Source organism: Elaeis guineensis, chromosome 1 (genome assembly GCF_000442705.2).
Source record: "Elaeis guineensis isolate ETL-2024a chromosome 1, EG11, whole genome shotgun sequence".
Lineage (NCBI taxonomy): Eukaryota > Viridiplantae > Streptophyta > Magnoliopsida > Arecales > Arecaceae > Elaeis > Elaeis guineensis.
In genome coordinates, this window is record NC_025993.2 from 10,380,099 (window position 1) to 10,388,477 (window position 8,379).

General features: G+C 37.3%; 1 pseudogene; it reads right to left on the reverse strand.

Annotated features, from left to right (window-relative positions):
- Nucleotides 1–974: 974 nt before the first annotated feature.
- LOC140855628 (uncharacterized) lies at nucleotides 975–2,917 on the reverse strand (annotated as a pseudogene).
- Nucleotides 2,918–8,379: the final 5,462 nt, after the last annotated feature.

The following is an 8,379-nucleotide window of genomic DNA, read 5'->3' on the forward strand; positions in this document are numbered from 1 at the left end:
ACAATGATCATAATACATTGTTTTGAAGAGTCATAATTAAAACGTGAGATTGAACAAGTTGAGGACAACTAATCGTTAGGGAACAATTCAGCAGTGACAAATTCAAGGTACTTGAATTATTGGAATGTCTTTAGTGGTTTGAAAAGCGGCATTTTTTTCTCCCTTTCCCACAATGTCATGAAATCATGACACGAGTGACTGGATCTTTTGCTTTAATATCATTCTTCACTTGTTGGTGCATGAACTTCCTATATGCAAATATGTGCCTTAATGTTGGCAGTATGAAATAACACGCTACTTGATATAGATCAAATATACTGGCATAAGATCCAAAATAAGCATCAATTAAATCAATCAACAGTAGCGAAAGAAAAATATTTGAGAGAGAAAAATAAATTTATTCAAAAAAAAACTTAAACAACGAATTTGATTAATATTTTTAAAGATGCCTTGCCTCATCAAAAAGAATTCTCTCTCTCTCTCTCTCTCTCTCTCTCTCTCTCTCTCCTTCTTCGCATGTAACCAAAGTTATTAAACCCGGCCCGGGCCTTAACCCGGATAAGGCACCGGGTTAATGGGTCAGCGGTCCAACCATCGGGTCAACGGTTGAACCGGCGGGTCAATGCACAAATCATAAAATCTAAAATTTAATAACCTGTTTATATCCAGAAATACAATAATAGTCCTGATAATATATATTCCAATGCTACAAGTATCAAAATACAAATGAAACAAAACTGTAATCCTATAAATACAAATAATTAGACTAAAATATTGATGAATATAAAGATTTAATGGCATAAAGTTATAAATGCATAATAACTAGTAGTTTAAACTTTAAAACATAACCATCCACATCTGCTAGCAAAATGAAAAGTTTTAACAAACAAGTACATAATAATGTACGACATTTCACTTCAATATCTTTTAAAAAAAAAAGTTAAAAGTGATAAACAAGTACACAACATAAAAATTCAAGCTAATGGACTGAAATTTATGTCAATATTTGCAAAAACATCTTCTTGAGTTGCAATGTTCTCATCTCCTCCATCTTCTCTCCTATTCGCATCATTTTCATCATTTTCACCATCATCACCATCCAAATCTTCCAAATTCAATATATCTACAAAACCATAATTTTAACAAAAAGTTAAAAAGAAAAATCATATATAATAAAATTATAATAATATTTTATTCATAAACTATATAATAAAATAATTCGCTCACCATTATTATTATTTTCTTGAATAGAACATGATGCCAATTCACGGTGAAAAGTTTCTAATTCCTCACTAGTTAACTCCGATAGCTCATCGACTAATATCCACGCATCATTATCACCAAACAATTCAAAGTCAATAGGATCATAGTTGCGACCCTTGAAATAAAACCTGTATTTAATATTTGTTAGTTTGAAAATTAAATAACAAAAAATAAATACAAGCAATTGGATATCATTCACAATAAAATTACCTTTGTTGTAGTCTCAAATTATAGTGCACAAATACTAGATCATTAAGCCTTTGATGCTCTAACCTATTTCTCTTTTTAGAATGAATATGTTCGAAGATGCTCCAATTTCTCTCGCACCCGGATGCACTACAAGTTTGGCTTAAAACACGAATAGCTAACTTTTGCAAATTAGGTGCACAACTTCCATAGGTGACCCACCATTCATCTAGATACAAAATATTGTATTTGTTAAAATAGAATGTAATTGAAAAAACTTTATATCAATAAAACTAATGAAAGCATAAGAACATAACTAAGGAACAAGCTTACCTGGAGCCAAGCGACTTCGATCATTTATAGCCGATGAGCGTCCAAAGTCATTTTCTGCATTTCTAAATAATCTCATCTTATTAGTTAAGTTCCCCTGCAAGGTTGGATTACCAAATGAATATCTCTCTATGACATCTAAGAGTCCAGAAACACTACGAGGATGTTTATCCATAAGTTCTGAGTCATATTGAAAACAGGGATTCAACCAACCCAGCTGCATGAAGATTTTGGTGTAATTGCAAATCCCATCGAGAATCAACTATTCTCAAATAAGGTTCAACTACAATCTTTCTCCTTCTAAATCTCTTGATCATTTCATCTCTAGCTTGATGCATAGCATGATACAAGTAACCCATTGAAGGTCTATCATCACTGTCAACAATCCTCAAAACTCGAATTAAAGGCTCTGTTAGTTTAACAATGGTTGCACATTCATTCCAAAAAAAGAATTAAGCACGTCATCGGTGAGCTTTTTTCCTTTACTATCTTTAACATAAGCTGAAGTTGTCCACTCTCTAGAAGTCACCATTGCTCTTAATGCATCTTTGTGGCCCAATATGCTTTGTAAAGCAATAAAATTGGTAGCAAAACGTGTAGGTGCCGGACGAATTATCTTCTTTCCACCAGTAAATTTTTTCATCAAATATAAAGGATAACAATGATTATAAATATATTTTGTGATACCTGCAGCATGGGCTACGGTGTTCTTCACTGAAACTAACTTGCCAATGTCTTGCATGATGAGATTAAGACAATGAGCAGCACAAGGTGACCAAAAAAGTGTAGGAAAGTCTTGCTCCAACTTTTTACCGGCAGCAACATAGTTTGCAGCATTATCAGTCACTACATGAACCACATTTTCAAAACCAACGGACATGACAATTTCTTTGAACAACTTATACAACATATCAGCTGTCTTTGAGGTATCTGAAGCATCCACGCTTTTCAAAAATACGGTCCCTCTAGGACAATAAACTAAAAAATTAATCAAAGTTCTCCTACACTGATCTGTCCATCCATCAGCCATGATTGTGCATCCTGTTTTCTTCCATGTGGCACGAAAGCTTTCAACATACTTTTTCACCTCATCAACATTCTTGGTTAACAAATAACCACGAACAGAATGAAAATTTGGAGCTTTGTAACCCGGCCCCATACTAGCTATTGCATCTATCATGCACTAATAATACTTAGAGTTGACAGCATTAAATGGCACACATGCATCTATCATCCATTTTGCCACTGCAAGATCACACCTTTCAACTGCTTCTTTGTTTTGCAACAAGCTTTTTATAGTTGGTTGAGCACCAGGAGTTGTTCTGGGCATGAAATAATTTTCAATTGTTCCTAGTTGTTTTCCTTTTCCACCTTCTATATTTTTACCTCTTGTATTACCCGTAGACTTGTTTGATGAGGGAGAAATTTCTTGTATGTCATCATCTTCACCTAATTGCCTATAATATACTTGTTCCTCATGTTCCTTATGCCTTGCACTAAAGGGATTGTAATCTTCACCCATTTCCTTTGTTCTTTTCTTCTTCTCACTAATAGCTTGAATATTTTGTATCATTTGATGGCGAATATCCGCCGGCATCTTGCGACATGGTTCTACTTCTCCTTTTACTCCTGTAAGATATTGTTTGAAGCGATTGATCCCACCACCAGCAAATGACTTTCCACAATACAAGCATGCCAACTTCATCCTTTTGGTATTACCACTAAGTTCAGGAGCTTCTCTACAATGATTCCATGCAGGATCACTTTTACCTCTAACCCCAGTTATTTGAGTGGATGAAGTATTACTTGAATCATCCATGGATGGCATACTTCCCTCAACAGAGGCCATTTTGATAATCTACAAAGAAAATTAAATTAAGCTATAATTTATAAGTAGAAGATAAAATAAATAAATAACAAGATGAAGTCATCAACATCTTCTTTCATTTCTATCCAAATTTTTTTTTCCCATGATCCTATAGAGTCAAACTCATGGTGATCACAGATTACAGAAATTAAAAAAATAATATTTAATATTTACCGTATCAATCAGCATAGCATCATTAAAAAAATTTTTTTTTTCATGTTCACGGAATCATGGGTGTTTACTGTACTGTGATGTTTACAGTAATACTGTATTACTGTGACACTGCAGTAAAAAAAAAAAAAAAATTTATCGTGTCCGCACTCCGCAGACAGCCACACACTCACTGTATCACAGTCACAGGCTCACAGCATTTAAAAAAAAAAAAAAATTCGCCGTGTCCGCGGCTGTATACAGAGGAGGAGGAGGAGGCGGCAGAAGGGGGAGGAAGGCGGACGACCGACGGCCATATGGAGGAGGAGGAGGAGGAGGATGCGAAGGGGGGAGGGAGCCGAGTGGAGGAGGCAGAGGGGGGAGCGTACGGAGGAGGAGGAGGAGGAGGAGGCGGAGGGGGAGGGAACGGAGCGGAGGAGGAGGCCGAGGGGGGAGGGGGTTGAGCGTACGGAGGAGGAGAAGGAGGCGGCGGAAGGGGGAGGGAGCCGAGGGAGGAGGAGGCAGAGGGGGGAGGGAGTCGAGCATACGGAGGAGGAGGAGATGGCGGAGGGGGGAAGGAGCCAACGGAGGAGGAGGCAGAGGGGGGAGGGGATCGAGCGGAGGAAGAGGAGGCGGACGGCGGAAGAGGAGGAGGCGAAGGGCGAAGGTGGCCGAGCGGAGAAGAAAGAGGCAGAGGAGGGCGGTCGCGGACTCGCGGTTGGAGCCTTGGAGGAAGCGGACAGAGCAGAGCTGCCGGACTCCAGAGATTTGGAAAAAAAAAAAGAGTTAGATTACTCACCGGCTGATCGGAGACGGAGAAGACTCGGTTCTCCTCTCCTCCGCTGCCGGCTGCCGCTGCTGATTTCGTCGCCGACGATGCCGAGGGAAGATGGCTGACTGGCTGAGGTTGGGGCCCTTGGGCCGCTGGGGTTTGAGCTCGGGAACAAAGAGACGAAGGGACGACGGGAGGAAGGGAAGTCGAACTGTCGATCTCGAATCAAAATTTTGATTTTTAATTTCACGGCTCAACCGGGTTAGACCGGGTCAGATGGTTCACGGTTCAACCGGTCGGTTCATACGGTTTTAACCGAATTTTAAACATAAACGGTTTAATTAGATAACCGGCCTGGTCTTCTGATCGGGTCACCGGGTTTTCGGTCCGACCGGTCGGGCCGGGCCGGGTTTAATAACAGTGCATGTAACTCTTTTCTCCTCATAAAACTATATCCTCTCTCTCACTACGAGATAAACGTATCACCATCTTTCACTAAGTGATGAAAACAGCACCATCCTACTTTAATTAAAAAACAAACTCAAAAATATTATATTTAAGGCTCAACTTAACTAGAGTGGATTAACACTAAAAATAAATTTTAAATAAAATAAAGACTTTGCAGTAAATTTCAACAATCCTTCCTCCCTCTCTCTATTCGTGTGCGCACGTGCGCATGCGACACACACGGTGGTGATGCGGCTTTCATTGATGAAACTTTTTCTTTTCTTTTGGGTGGATAATCTTGGACCAAGAGAAAAACTTCAGGACTTGATCAATCCCATCGATGTTGATCATTGGTTCAATATCTTCCATTGGTAAAATTTTTATACTTATAAATCATCATATTTGGTTTTAGCTTTATAACCATTTTAGTTAACCGCTTGATTACTACCTACCACATGGAAGAAAAGGTTCATCATTTTTTTTATTTCATTCAACTTTTTCTTCTCTCTAAAACTTTAGAGGGAAAAAAAAGAGAGAACTTCTTCCTTTCTCTCCAACACTAGTGCAGCAAGAATGCTAACCATCAAACTCAACTATTTTGGATTGGATTTATGAATCATCATTTACCAAGATGCTTTAGTATCCATGAATAGCGAATTTTCTGTTTTATAGTCTGAATGCGATCTATGACTAGTTGTCAACTAAACTCCTTCCATTTGCATCATACCAGTTGTAGATATTAACTTTATGAACCTATATTATCTTGGTAAATTTACTACTGAGTTTCTATTATAGTTAAATCGAAGATCAATATCAGTGAGCCAGTTTTTTAGTCATGGTTTTGGTAGCCAAATAGATCTAATTCTTCTCCAAGAGGAGGCTTGATTGTAATTATGCAGTATAAAACACAGCTTTTGAAAATATATGGAGCATTGTTTACTGCATCACCTCAACCCATGTCTATCTTGTTTCAAACAGTATCCTTTGAATGCTCTCATACCTTTGATTGTAATTATAATGGTCACTCGACTGGTCGATCCTTAATGTTGTATGTAGAGTAAATCATGTCCTCGATGTAGCAACAGCAAGCAGCAGTGATAGGCTGGATGAGGATGAGTCAGTCTTGGTGTGGCTAGCTGATTCAACATATGTCATGGTAAAGTAGCAACATCAAGAAGCAGCAAGGTGCTAAGAGGGGACTTTCTTCATTTTGAGCATAACAGGAGAGCTAAAAAGCAAGATGCCGGGACTTCGGTATTAGCTGAACTGTAAGGTGCCATCCATGAGAGGCAGACTGGAGAGATGGCCAAGCCTCTAAAGAGGAGGCAAAATGAGTGATGTCAACAATGTTTATCTTGGAAGCAAGCTTTCAAACTAATGTTGTTTAGAACCTTCAAGAGATGTGGATATAACCATCTTATGGGTGAATTGACTTAGAACTTACAGGAAGTGGTCATTTTGATTCCAGTGGTATGTACTCCAGAGGGTCATTTTATACAGGGAATATGTGCCAAACATTGGCTTTTTGAAAGATTCAAGGGTAGAAGCATGGATGATGTTCCTAGTGCCCTGCACCCTAGATACCATGTTCTTTGTTTCAGTCAAATCTTGAATTTAGCAATTGTCGAAAAAAGAGTTATCTTTTCCAAATTACAATTAAGCATATGATATTCTTACTTGAATCAGACATGTAGATTCTTTTTTATAGATCAATTCATACAAGACGGTTGCAAAAAAGAAAAGAAGTTAACTGCAATATCCTAAACCAAGCAATATTAGAAAGATCTAGTACCAAGTATGTACAACTAAGTCCAGTGAAGCTGCATTTTGTCATATCTTGGTAGGTATCATAAGAGATGGAGGAATGGAGAACAATAAAATCTTTCATGGTTAAGAATTTAATACCAAGTCTAGAGGCTTAGATTTCCTTGAAGGAGAATCAATTTTCATTTTTAAATTTTGCCCTAATATTTGGTGGCCCTATCATATTATATTTAGTGGGGAACATTGACAAAATGGAGCTTGGTGGAAGAACATTTCACTTGCCTATTAGGATTTATGAGGTATTTGATGGTGCCCTATCACATCATATTTAGTGGGCAATATTGACAAAATGGAACTTTCCACACAACATTTCCTGCTTCTGCAATATGTCTCTGCCTGATGTAAGGCATTCAATGAGATTTATGATTTCTTGCAATTTAGGCTTCTTAATTAAGATGTTATGGTAAATATAATCTAAAGGAAAAATTGTCTTACATTGTTGTCCTATGTGAGTTATCTGGATCTTAGAAGCAAGGATCTCTTGGCTCTAAAACGTATATTTTGATTATACTTCTATAACTTGCTTTCTGTACCTATGCTGTGATCTGCATAGAGAGTATCTTTCATTTTTAGTCCCTATTCCATTTGGCATTTTTGACATCATATGACTACTTAAATAGAATGGGATCATATAACCATAAGAAAATTAGAAATTTCCAAAAAAACAATAAAGCAGAAGTTAAACTAATGACTGAGAACCTATGGTCAATCAAAACCCAAACTTATATATGCCAGTGGAATAATAAAACCAAGTAATTGAAACTTTCAAGAAAAAAAGTATCAAATTGCTTGAAACATCACCATCTGAGTCATAACTAAAATGCATGACCTATTGAAAGTTTGGAAAATTGAAGAACCTAATAAGCTTGATAGAAATATTCAATAAACTGCTAATCGACCAGTAAACACTAAAGAGGATGTCCCTGAAAAAAAAAAAACAATACATCCTACATTTTCAATTGTAATAAACTCGGTTGTTGGCCAACCTTAGCGGACTTTGAACATAAATTTGCCAGTTCTAAAGTTTATAACTATAACTTCACTTTTGATTTGCTAAATATTATTTTGTCTTGAAAGCTTCAAGATCATGGTGTGAGAACTGCCGAGTAAACACTGACACTAAAGCCTTGATAATGTAAAATAACACCCAAAGGAGAAACTTACTATATGTATTAGTTTACTACTGATTTAATACCATTTTTGACATAATAAAATCCACTGTAATGGAAAATACGTTAAAGTTGAAACAAGTCTTCCAATTCAGAACCTTTAAAAACTAGCTATGAAGATAGAACATTAGAATTAACTGGGAAAAAACTAAAGAATTTTCAAGATGATGAAAAGCTAAAAGCTTGGAGATGTTTCCATATTCAACCGTCTCCTGATCTTGAAGCACCTGCATACCGACTTCTTGGCCAAAGACTTCTCCTTTTTGACACTTTCATGTGAGGCCATGGAAGGACATCAGATTTAGTTGGAAGAGGATGGGGTTAAAGGCGCTTAAGTGAGAAAGAGGCAAGACTAGGGTCTCTCCAATCTC